Below are 5,856 nucleotides of genomic sequence, written 5' to 3' on the forward strand. Positions count from 1 at the left end.
TGTACCACTGCTGTTTTTTATTTTTAGTTATATGATTCGCAGGCCATTTTGACTGGCAAATTATCTTTGTGTTTATGGCTCATGTTAAAGTCTAATCTAACTGGGGCGTCTAAGACTCTTCTGAAAAGCAGGCAGTTCTGAATATGGAATAAAGTGCCTTGAAAGCCAAGAATTACTGCCAAGACATGGTGTTAAAAATGGATATTGCATCCAGCAACAAACTTTCAATTTCAAAACAGTCCATAATTCAAGCACAGTTTATTCGGTTTAGGAATATTTTGGCCAGTATTCCATAAACATGACTAAAGTGTAGCTTTTGCACAAGAATGTTCAATCATTTCGATGTAAACTGGATCTTTAATCTAGAGACTAGTTTGCAAGCCAACAAAATATTTCTTTGGTCCCATCAACTAGGAGGTCTCAGCAATGAATTGATGAGCTCAGGTTAGAGTTTATTGACATAGAATATTAAGAAACAAAGGATTAAGAAAGGGCTTGTCATTGTTCTGTTTTTCTCAGAAATATTTAGCGTATAGAACTATTTAAAATATTTGCCAGTGTTTTTCCACTAAGAGTTTAAAGCTGCTTAAGGGCACATAAAATCAGAGTTGAAAGAGATATTTAGGCCATTAAGTCTTAGCTCCTGCTTAGTGCAGTTATCAATTTAAAACATCCCTAGAAGCTGGCTATCTAGCATCTGCTTGAACATATCCAGTAAACAGCCCCCCATTACATCTTTTAGTCAGTTAATTCCATTGTCACAATGATCTTACTATTAGTATTTTTTTCCTTTAAATGTCAGCCAGAATCTGACTTCCTTAACCTGTTAATTCTTGCCATGCATTCTTCCATAAGAGAAAAATTGCAAAAAACACAGTAAAAAGGTATAACTAATTAGTTATCAAAAAAGGTTCAAAAAACAGAAAGATAACACAAGACCTATAAAATATTATAATATATTGCCTACACCCAACTAATTAAATTGGAAAGCAAGGATGGTCAAATTGTAAAGGTAAGTTGACTATCTCTTTCTAATAGAAAACGTTAATCCATGCAGAAGTCCAATAAGCAAGTGGAATAATGGTTCTTTTTCCAAAAGAAGTTCCAAAATAGCATGGAAAGAGAAATATTTCTCCCATAAAATATTATTTCGAAGCACTTTTCTGGATTATTTAATATGCAAGATTAGTTTGGTTATGTGCCCTACTTTTAAGACAGTCTTCTGCATAAAAAGCTGTTAGAAGATATTTCCACCTGCTACCTATGTCTCCTAATCCTAGTTACTAAGTGGCACATAAAACACCTCTATTGGATAGTTTGACCGGATGATCCAGATTACAATTTTAATTTTCTGTGCTGGCTATCTGGCTATTAGAATATTAATTAGTAGGCTGTAATCTCAGGCTATTTCATAGTGTGTAGAAAATAAATAGGTTTCAAAAAGTCATTTTTCAGGGCTGTTAAAGACTAATTCTGCTCATGGTCAAATTGATCAGGTATGAATTGAGACTAGTAAACAATCAGGCAACAAATCCAGAAGACAAACAAGAGACAAAGTAGGGCAAATTCCAGTGTCCAAGATGCTGGCAAAGCAACATATAAGCAGTTGGGAGCTGATTTTTGAAGAGATTTTTCAGCACTTTGCAACTGAGGCACATCACACAGGACCCGCAGTATTTCCTCTCCTGTTAGCACTTCCACGCCTTTAGGCTAGTCTCTTAGTTCTTCTTCTGAATCTTCATTAAATCGTGTGCCAAGGACTGAATAACTAAGAAATTGTCAGTGAGTGTGGGTCCTGGAAAATTGCTGGTTCTGTAAAAGCCATAGTGTACCAATAGGTATTGGTCTTGATCTTAGACAGTGTGGATTTCAATAATTGTGTAATCTCTCTAGAGATAGAGAGGGAGACCATAGAACAGGGCTTTTCAACATTTTCACCCATTGTACCACTTTTAGGATATGGCAATATCCGAGTAGCAAGGTGTCAAAAACTTGATGACCCAAAAAAAAAAAAAAGGAAAAAAGTGATAAAGTAAGGTAGTCCTTGACTTACAACAGTTCACTTAGTGACTGTTTGAAGTTACAATGGCACTGAAAAAAGTGACTTATGACTATTTTTCACACTTATCACTGTTGCAGCATCCCCAAGGTCTTGTGATTTACATTCAGATGCTTGGCAACTGACTCATTTATGATGGTAACAGTGTCCCAGGGTCACGTAATCCCCTTGTGCGACCTTCTGTACACCCATTTACCAAACTTTTAATGGGAAACCTGTGCCTGTTTCTCTTGACATTAATCTTTGCACTGTTCTATCCCCTTCTCTCCTTCTGGTTGACTCAAAGAAGCCGATAGGTGATTGCAGGGGCTATGGAGGGGGGTGCGGCTTCTGCACTTGAAGTGGACGCATGGGGGTCATGTTGGGGTGTTAGTTGTCTATCTCCCAAAGATTCTCTAATGTTAAAACGGCTCTTGGTGGCAACAGTTACCCAGCACGAGGGACTCAGGAGAAAGAGATGCTGGCAATGCTAACTCCCAAGAATGAGGGGCTCAGAGGCAGCTACAAGCAGGGGAGGCAGGGAGAGAGGGGGAGCAAAGAAAGGAAATCATACCTGATTGACAGGGAATATAGTAACCCTGCCACTGCTCCGCAGAGGGCAGATCCCCATCATCCCTGGGCCAGCAGGGGTCTTCCTGCCCCACCATTGCAGACAAAGGGAGTCTCCAATGAGAAGGAGGAGGAAGAGGGTTTAAGCAAGCTTAGCAACCGGAGTGGGGATCCCCCCAAAAAAACGTGTTTCGTGGGTAACCACCCAGCATGGCAGAAGTGACCAAAACCTGCTGCAACCACCCAGCAGATGGGATGGAATAAAAACCAAACAGCCCCCCCACCAATTCTCAGCAGAAATGCTCACGACAATGAAAACCTCGGATGGGGGAAGAGTGCAGGCAGGTGGGCATCTTGCTCGGTTGGTGGCTTGGGGGGGAAAAGGGGCAGCTTCATTCCCCCCAAATGCTGCCCTCTCACAAAAGCAGGAAAATGACCAGGAAAAAAGGTTAAAACAGAAGATTGTCTCTTCTGAACAAGAGAAAAAAAGATCATATACACATCCAGCTCTTGGGGGTGGAGTGGGGATTTTTTTTTGCCTCATTTTGCTCTTTTAAAAAGACTGTCCCCCACCACCAGAAGCCGTGCGTCATCACCGTTCACCTGCTGTGCCCCTCCACAGACCCCAATCCCTTCTTTCCCTTCCTTTGAAACAAACAACCCCCCCAATCCTCCCATTCCTCCCTTCTGAATTACAATGAAAGAAAGCCAAGTTTTTTCTTTTGTGGTCTTTACATATTTAAATTGCTAGAAGGAAGTGGGGAAGCAAACCATCACGAGATACCCTTCTGTTTTAACCTTTTTCACTTGTTGATTTTTGGAGTTTTCATCCTGCTTTTGTGAGAGGGCAGCGTTTTGGGGGGGTGAAACCACTCCCTTTCCCCCCACGTGATAGCTGAGCAAGACACCTGTCTGCCCGCCTCTCCACGTTCTTCCTCCCATCCAAGGTTTTCGTTGTTGTGAGCATTTCTGTTGAGGATTGGCAGCGTGGGGGGGTGTTTGTTTTTTTATTTCTCCCCCCCCCCATTTGCTGAGTAGATGCAGCAGGTTTTGGTCACTTCTGTTGCAAGGTAACATGAAGCAAGTTTGTTTTGGGGGGGATCCCTGCTCCGGTTGCTAAGCTTGCTTAAATCCTCTTCCTCCTCCTCACCGGACCCTCCTTTGTCTGCAACAGTGCAGCAGGCCCCTGCTGGGCTGGGGGTGATGGGGATCTGCCCTCTGCAGGGTAGGGGCAGGGTTCCAGCTGATCGGCGCTTCTTCTGGTCTCAGCAGATGCACCAGGATCAGTGCTGGGCTCCAGCTGATCAGCACTTCTTTGGAGCTCAGCAGAAGCGCCAGGTTCAGTGCCGCGCTCCAGCTGGAGCCCAGCGCTGATCCTGGCGCTTCTGCTGAGCCCTGACAGCCCCAAAGAAGCGCTGATCAGCTAGAAAGCAGCGCTGATCCTGGCGCTTCTGCTGAGCCCTGACAGCCCTGCAGCTCCAGCTATCTCTCGCTCAGGCTTGTGTGGTGCTGCTGCCAGTTCAGCTCATTCCCCTTCCCCGCTACCACTTCTCTAGGATGGTCGTGTACTACTTGCCAGGTGCCAATGTACTACCAGTGGTACACATACCACGGGTTGAAAAGCCCTGCCATAAAACAGAATAGCCTTGACACTGATTTTAAGGACTGAAGTAATTTCTATACCTATTTTGGAGGAGACTATTTATTTCAGGTATCTAGCTAATGAACACTGTGAACATGCTACACAGCAAGGCCTTCCCTGGGAAGATTAAATCCTTGGCTTCTAAGTTAACAAAGAGCAGATATAATAACATTCCAATACTGTATATGAATTGATATGTCCCTATTAGATGGCAGTTATTGAGTCTATTAGTCACATATGCAGATTTATAGCCCTTTTATTATTAAACAGTTATGCCTACTCTGATGAGAAGAAAATTTCTCTTGGCTGATACAGTTCCTGAAGGATCTAGCCAAGCTTTGCACAACTGTTTCTATTAGGACATTAACAATTTACAACACTTCTTACAATACTTCTATTGCCATTATGATTACACATAGTCTTCTTTTAATAACTGATTCATACATTGAGTGTTCAAAGTAATAATTGTGATGAAAAAGTAACTTGTGGCCAGTCCTTGGATTTATGAGTTTTGCAGGTCTGTAAAGCAAAGGAAAGTTGAAGTAAAATCATAAGTGCAGTCACGGTTTCACTTAGCAACTGCTGCACTTAATCAAATTTCTAGACCTAATTTTATTTCCTTAAAAAGGACACACCCTTTATATATGTGTCTGAATATGTGCATCTGTGTATCATATTTTAGTATGTGTATATATGTATATGAAGCTAGCTATTCTGCTATCTGCAGATTACCCACTATCTATTTACAGATCTTGATATTTTGTCAAACTATTTTATTCTACTTTGTTTTCTTATGTTTTCCTTTATAGTTTAGTCTGTTCTACCTGAGGAACTTACATTGCTATGATTATTTCATCTCAGAGCACAAATAATTTTAACTAAGTTGGCTGCATTTTGCCTTAGACAATGTTGCTGGTCCCCAAAGAATCTGCCAGACCATGGTACCAAAGTTCAACTGCAAAATTGTTGATTTTCAGTATTATTGGTACTATTATTGAATTTTTAGGCAGAAAAATAAATACCTACATATTTTTTACTTTAGAAATCAACAATTTACATCACAATTTTATGTCTCTGGAAGGCTGCAAAAGTTAATGTTACAACTTCTGCTACAATAATAATAATAATAATACAATTTTTGTCTTTTATATAAAGCAATATGATTGGGATGTTACAAAGTGGTTATTACATTTCAGTGACTGATTAATCTACTCTCAAATTGGAAAAATCTTTGCAACAATGTCATAATTTATCATGTCACTTAATCTTGTAGATTATGGGCCTTCTTTAATTTACTCTTTGTACAAATGCTTCTGCTTTATTGTACCCAATCTCTCATCCTAGAAATTATAGGCAGATCATATTTATTTATGGAGAAGAAACAAGTATTTATGCAAACTGAAAGAACTCTAAAGCAATAGCATATATGTAGATGCCACAAACTTTGTCCTATGTTTGATGTAAGTATGTGTTCAAAGCATTTTCATGATGATGTCATCATCCCCTTCCTTGCCCTTCCTGATAACACCCATTGTAGAAGATCAGTGGATTACTCTTCTGTAGTCATCTTCGGCCTGCAACAATCAACTTTACTACATTCAGGAGT

This window comes from Protobothrops mucrosquamatus, unplaced genomic scaffold, assembly GCF_001527695.2.
Source record: "Protobothrops mucrosquamatus isolate PMUCROS unplaced genomic scaffold, P.Mucros_1.0 scaffold204, whole genome shotgun sequence".
Taxonomy (NCBI): domain Eukaryota; kingdom Metazoa; phylum Chordata; class Lepidosauria; order Squamata; family Viperidae; genus Protobothrops; species Protobothrops mucrosquamatus.